Source organism: Sinocyclocheilus anshuiensis, unplaced genomic scaffold (genome assembly GCF_001515605.1).
Source record: "Sinocyclocheilus anshuiensis isolate Anshui unplaced genomic scaffold, SAMN03320099.WGS_v1.1 scaffold3169, whole genome shotgun sequence".
In the NCBI taxonomy this organism is placed as follows: Eukaryota; Metazoa; Chordata; class Actinopteri; order Cypriniformes; family Cyprinidae; genus Sinocyclocheilus; species Sinocyclocheilus anshuiensis.
This window is the reverse complement of record NW_015554242.1, coordinates 36996-44229: the sequence shown is the minus strand read 5'-3', so window position 1 is coordinate 44229 and position 7234 is coordinate 36996. Positions and strand designations below refer to the sequence as shown.

The window sequence follows — 7234 nt, the reverse complement described above, 5'->3', positions numbered from 1 at the left end:
TGCGTCTAGAGCGCCACCTTCCTGCTGAATTCAATTTTATGTTTTACTCAGTCGATCTCAACTTGCTTATCAAGTTCTTCAGAGAAAGTTTCAGGCATGTGTGTTGGGGGTTGGACACTTCTGAGGATAAATCACTCTTCTAGCACCCTCTGCTGTCTGTTATCCACATGTACTTAAGATGTAAATATTATAGGCTAATACCTCCATCGCTAGTTGAAATAATACCAGAAAGGCCTATATTGAAAGAGATGCTCTGTGTTTGTTTGTAACCAGCCATTGCTGAAGTGTGACCACTAAAATGCAAAGTCTATGGAGTGCCCAATAGGGTTGTTTTATTATTATTATTATTATTATTATTATTATTATTATATTATGAATATCCTGGTTTCTCTTATTATTACATTGAAAGTGAATGAGACCAGCTGCTGTCAAGATCCAGAATGACAATATGTATCATAACAGTTACAGTCCATGGGAATACACACTGCACTATATTTCAAGTCATTGTGTGAGGATTGGACTGAAATCGTTGTTTCTTGGAAACCATTACTTTGACGCATCATAATTTATGTTATTGTTTTGAAATGTGTTTTTCAGCGAGGAATGAAACTGCAGCGACTCCAGACTCAGGTGAGTTTCAGCTGATAAACGTCTGATTATTCACTAATAAAACACTGCAGATCAGGGGTGTGTTTCCCAAAAGCATCTATAGTCGCAAGTTCTGCAAGTTACCAATAGAGTTCAGTGGAACTTACCACCATAGTTAGCTAACATAATTTTGGGGAAACGCACCTGATTCACACTCAATCCAGTTTGAATCTTTCCTCTCATATTTATCATCACTGTGTGTTTAAAGATCTCCTGAATGAAGTGACTCCAGATCTCCAGCATTCAGGTAAAACATTAAGAGCGTGACATCTGTGGATGTGCTTCCTGATATTCTTTTCATCATGTTCATATATCAGCTGATTTCATTGGTTCATTTGTTTGTTTGTTCGTTCAGTCGATTGGCTGATTGTATTTTCTATCACTTGTATACAGTAGATCAGCTCTGGTGGCTTTTGGCTGTTTTCATCATTGTTCTTCTCATCATCTTCTTGATCTGTTTGTTGAAGCGTAAAAGGGTCTTCAGGTGAGTCCTGATCAATCTTAAAGAATCATTCCATTCGTTAAATCTCACTCTATATTTCATCATGAATCACATTTCCCTTTATCTTCAGATTACTGAACCTATCAGTCCGAATAAACTCAAACTCTGTGCTGGATGTGATAATATGTAATAATCAGATTCAATCTGTTGTCAGATGTTTTCAGGGGTTCATCTGTCAGCGTGACGATGATGATGCAGAAAACAGGTGAGTGATTCCTGAACAACACTAAGATCATGGGTTTGATTCACACAGAATGAATGAATGAATCAAATGAGCTCTTTGAATGCAGTGAGAGTCATTCTGATAAATGAATAAATGTAATGCAGTGAATCACTTGAACACTGAAGAGGTGAAACAGGTGGATGATGTTTTGACCTTCACATAGATCTGATGAGAATGAATCTTCATCTGTTGTAAGTTAATCTTCTTCTGCTGAATCTGAATGTGTTTCTCTCAGGGATCTTGAAGCTGTTGTCCAAATGAAGCTCAGATCGGATGCTCCTGATTCACTGAATCAGTCTGAATCTGAACTAAACGGCTCCTTGTCCAGAGGGTGATGGGTTTGAATCGACTCATTATTTACTCAAACTCAGGGCTTAACGTTACTGTGATCTTTGACATGATGATGAAGGGATTTTGTGTTCGTTCTGAGCTTCTCGACACATTTATTCTCATTCATCTGCATCTGTAATGCAAATAAATACACGAGATGGAAAACACTGGAAGATCAATTCAACCAGATTTTGACAAGTTACCACAAGTGTTGTTTTATTTATTTTGTTCATCATTTATAATCAGTCACATTTACTCATTTATTCATTCATTATCATTCAATCATTTCTCATTTATTCATGAAATAATGTATTCATTTATGTTGTTTTTTATTATATTTTAGGTTATTATAATTTTTTTTTTATCTTGCAATGCTTGCAAGTTGTTTAACCTGGTGATTTTGTTGTTTCATATCTCATCCGTATTCATATGGAGTTTTATTATAACAATAACTGATCGAGCATTGAAACAATAAGGTTATTCAAACTCATTTTTATCATCACTTCATCACCTGCTTTCTACTCTTCTCTGCTTCCCATGTCAGCTCTTAGACTGACAGATGTTTGTTGATGCAGTTTAGGGTCACAGACAAGGTTTTGGTTACCAGACAAAACAGATCCTTTCTGACGAGATCTGCTAAGAGACTAGATCCAGGATCTGATATTTCCTGGCGTGGAGGCATGATCTAACAAGTTGTTAATACACATTAAGCTGATATATTAATCACCTTTAATTAAACACTAACATACCAATAACCTTTATATGGCTTTCTGTTCATTTTAACTTTTGGGGCAGTCGTGGCCGAATGGTTCGGGAGTTGCACTTGTAACACAGAGTATGGGACACCATACTTGGCCTCACGTCACTTTCACTTATATGTACACATATACTAATGGATTCTTGAAATGATGTTTCATTAAAAGTTCGGGAGGAGGAGCATGTGTAGATAATTAACCTGATTAACACAAGAGGAGCACGATCTGTAATCAACCTAATTAACAGGTGTATACACACAGCAGATTTAGGGTAGAGTGGGGGGAAACGCCCCCCTTAAGAACTGTGTCATTTTTTTCTGTGAAACAAGAGTTAAATGTGTTCAGAAAAGTTATCATAGTTTTAGTGGCAATGGCATAAATTAAAAACCAAGTATGAAAAATGTCCAGAGTTTTCATGTTATTAGATTTTTAACAAAAAATTAATTTGTACCAAGGTGGCATTTTGCCCCACAGGTGGGGTAAAATGCCCCCCAGTCTGACAAAGCAATTTGCTTTATTTACAGCAAAATCAGAGTACAGGCAGTTTTAGCTTAAAATTTAAAATAATATAATCACCAATTATTAGCTACAAAATTATAATAGCCTGTTTACAAAAATGTTGTTAGCTGATGCTAACTGGCTAGCTAAATAGCTACCTGATCCTAATTTGAGGTAATTTTTAAATATAAAGTCCAAATATTTTTATTCAACCAACTAGTTGGAATACATTAGATGGAAAAACAAAAGATTTGATGTTCAGAACAGAATAATTACAGTAATTGCCCATTGCCCCCTGCATGGGGGCGTTTTACCTCACTATGTTTGAGAAAAAAAATTTGTCATTCTGAAAATATAATTATATTTTATTAAATAACGCACTCCCTATCTACAGGCCCTACTCTTCTCATATCATATATAACTGTGATGTTCTACACAACAACAAGCTTTAAAACACTTTTTTTTCTTACTGCTGAAAATTAGATCATTTACTGTGAAATCTGTTTTCTGTCTGGTACATCACCAGTGAAAGCTTATTGGTGAATACTTCTACTACCCCACCAATGGGGCAAAACGCCCCCATGGGTGGGGTAAAATGCTCCCCAGTCTGACAAAGCAATTTGCTTTAAACATTTACAGCAAAATCAGAGTACAGGCAGTTTTATTATGAATTACAAAATTATAATCGCTTATTTGAAAAAATTGCTAAATAGCTACCTGATCCTAATTTGAGGTAATTTTTAAATATAAAGTCCAAATATTTTTATTCAACCAACTAGTTGGAATACATTAGATGGAAAAACAAAAGATTTGATGTTCAGAACAGAATAATTACAGTAATTGCCCATTGCCCCCTGCATGGGGGCGTTTTACCTCACTATGTTTGAGAAAAAAAATGTCATTCTGAAAATATAATTATATTTTATTAAATAACGCACTCCCTATCTACAGGCCCTACTGTTCTCATATCAGAATACATTAGATGGAAAAACAAAAGATTTGATGTTCAGAACAGAATAATTACAGTAATTGCCCATTGCCCCCTGCATGGGGGCGTTTTACCTCACTATGTTTGAGAAAAAAAATTTGTCATTCTGAAAATATAATTATATTTTATTAAATAACGCACTCCCTATCTACAGGCCCTACTGTTCTCATATCATATATAACTGTGATGTTCTACACAACAACAAGCTTTAAAACACTTTTTTTTCTTACTGCTGAAAATTAGATCATTTACTGTGAAATCTGTTTTCTGTCTGGTACATCACCAGTGAAAGCTTATTGGTGAATACTTCTACATCACTCTTGTCAACATAGTCCATAGTTACAATAAAAAATGTATCTTGACTTTATCTTGTGGATATTTTGGGGAAAACGGTGGGGGGGGGGCTTTTCCCCAACTCTACCTTACCTCTGTTCCTTGACAGTTTTCCAGCATCCTTCCACCAACCCATCTCCTTACTTACAACTATTCCTATCCAAACCTCTTCCTGTCTTTGTTGCTATTTTGATGCTTGGGTAAGCTACATAGTTTAAGTTGATCTGTTTTTGTTTGTTTGCCTTTTGTCAGAAATCATCCACAGTTTGAATGTTTCACTTTCATATTTCGACCTTCGACCAAATTTTTGACTTGTAATGTAGTTTATATCAGGCTTTGTAAGTTCACTGAAAAAATGGCAATGGGGAGGTTGTTGAATTTTTAAATATGCATTTCGCATTTCTTACATGATTAATTTATGCTTCTCATCTAAACATATTTTAATCATGTACCATGTATTTATTCTGTAAGGATGTTCAACCATATAGAATTAATCATGTTGAAGCTAAATTAAGTAGTTATGTTTTCTTTAGAAACACCGCCCCTTTTCGAAGGAAACCAATTCACGCCCATCGCCATTTTGTCTCTCGCTGTGGATGGGATCTGAGCTCTACACTGAGGGAATTAAAACTTGAAAATAAAATTCAGTTTAGAGTAGCCATTCAGTATTTTAATGTGCACATTTTCGCTCAGGTTTTATGTACTTGTCATATCAAACAACATTGTTTTAAAAGTTACATTTGTGCTAATGCTCAAGGTAGCTAAAGTTAAGACTAGTTAACACTAGCTTTAGCCACGTAGTTTGTGTGTTCGAAATCTGTGTAATCTTTTTCTTTGTATGACGACTAGGCATGGGACGATAACCGGTTTCAAGGTATACCGCAGTTTGGAAAAGTCACGGTTTCAAAACCACTAAAATTTTCCGTTATACCGTTCCTGTGGTATGCGCAATTTTTTTAAGTGTCTTCAAAGACGGAAAGTGCAGAACTCCCTCAGTTGTTTGCAGCGAAGAGAGTAGCGAAGAAGGAACAAAAGGTAGACAATTTCACTGCATACAAGAAAAAGTTGGTTCAGAGAGACGAAGATTTGGAAACAGGAAAGAGGACGTTATAATTGCAAGAATGCGTATTGGTCATTGTTTATTAAATCAGTGCTTACATAGAATAGGAAAACATGAAAATGGAAATTGTGACAAATGTGGGTTAACAGAAACTGTAGAACATGTACTTATAAAATGTGAGGCTTATGAAAGAGAACGTTTCCAACTAAGTCAAGCTTTAAGGTATCTGGAAATAAATGATCTGTCACTCCAGGTTTTGTTAGGCGATGGATCTAAGCAATCAAGAAATATTGTAACTGAAAAGTGTTATAAGCAAACATAATTCAAATAATTTCTTTACATTTCCAGCAAAGGCATGGCCGAAGGAGATGAATCCCTGGAACTTTTTCCCCCGTCGAAAAGACTAAGTCTGTCGTATGGGAATTTTTCAGGTAATGTAGACTAACCACGTTCCGTACACAACGATGTTCCGTACAGATGACTTTTAAGCCTCCTGCCATTGTTTACATCTGTTCAAAATCACGACATTTAAAAAACAAAAAACAAACTGTTGTATGGAGAGACCGTGTGTGTGTGTGTGTGTGTGTGTGTGTGTGTGTGTGACACTCGCACTCTCTCTTTCCTTATGTGTGTATGTGCACACATCCTAGTACCTCACGCTCCAAACTTAATCCGGGAAAGGTGAACATTCCTGCATCATAACTTGGACTGAAAGATGAATGTGTAGAAAAGCGAGCATGTCTCCAAAAACCTTGTTGAGCTGCAGGTTTATGCATGCATTTTTTTTTTTTTTTTTTTACAGAAATTGTTTTGATTATATTTTAGATTATTGAGCTGCAGGTTTAGGCTCACTTAAGTGACTGCATATAATTAAGAAGAATTTAATTACTTATTCTAATTATTTAGCCTGACATGTTTACTGTTCCAAAATGTTCTATATGTTTCTTAAAAATAAAATGTTTTCAGTGGGGAAAAAAAGTAGTTTTACTGCATTTAATTAAGAATAATTTAATTATTTAGCCTGACATGTTTACTGTTCCAAAATGTTCTATATGTTTCTAAAAATAAAATGTGTTCAGTGGAAAAAAACATATTTTAGAGCTGTAATCGCAATACCGTGATATTGTTATCTAAGGTTATCATACCGTCAGAATCTCATACCGGCCCATGCCTATCTTGCAGTTTAGCGATCTCCACTTCAATATTTTATTCTCAAAAAAAATGTAATTCATCAACTGTTCATTTACGACACAGAGAGAGAGAGAGGCTGTGTATGTATGAATTACCACCGTTTTGCCGCGTTTCTCTATTAACAGTAAAGCTGTGGCATTAATTCCTTTAGAAACAATGATGTTACCAGCTCCTTGTTGAGAAAGATAATGTAGCTCTTGAGCGATTAAGCTATTTAGTTGATAAAACTGCGAGGCAGCACTAAAAAGTTTGTTCCTGAATGTCTGAATTCGGCCGCAACGTGATCTGTGTGTGTGACTGCACCAAACTGCTTCTGTTTCACATAAATGCTGGCACAGACGTGCATGTTCGGCTAGAGTCGCTTTGAACTCGTGCATCTTCGGAAGCGGAGCTGAGCGGAAAGTTACAAAACATGTTGTGCACACCGCCACACGAAACGACGCCGCGCGCACTCAAAGCAAACGTCCACCAACACTGCAATGACGTCATATTTGCCGAGTGCACCTAAGCGAACTTGCGGACGCGTCGAGTATAAATCAGCCTTGAGCGTGTGTGTGCGTTAGATACAGTGCAGAGGTCAACCGTCTGCTCTGCCAATAGTTAGAAATGGCACTATAGTAAGCAGTGTTTAATAAACAGCTGTTTTTCTAAATTCTGCTGAGGTGAAATTCAGTGCAGTCATGTATCGTGATACGCATCGTACCGT

The 7234-nt window shown here is 36.3% G+C and overlaps 1 protein-coding gene and 1 long non-coding RNA gene across 2 annotated transcripts in view; one reads left to right on the top strand and one right to left on the bottom strand.

Moving 5' to 3' along the window:
• LOC107671233 (zinc finger protein 93-like) overlaps window positions 1-7234 on the bottom strand; it is a 63188-nt gene that overhangs the window by 42076 nt on the left and 13878 nt on the right. The window lies entirely within an intron of this gene.
• On the top strand, window positions 588-1940 carry LOC107671238 (uncharacterized). The gene is made up of 4 exons (XR_001632174.1): window positions 588-630; window positions 857-895; window positions 1042-1355; window positions 1609-1940. It is a non-coding gene; the product is annotated as an uncharacterized LOC107671238 (long non-coding RNA).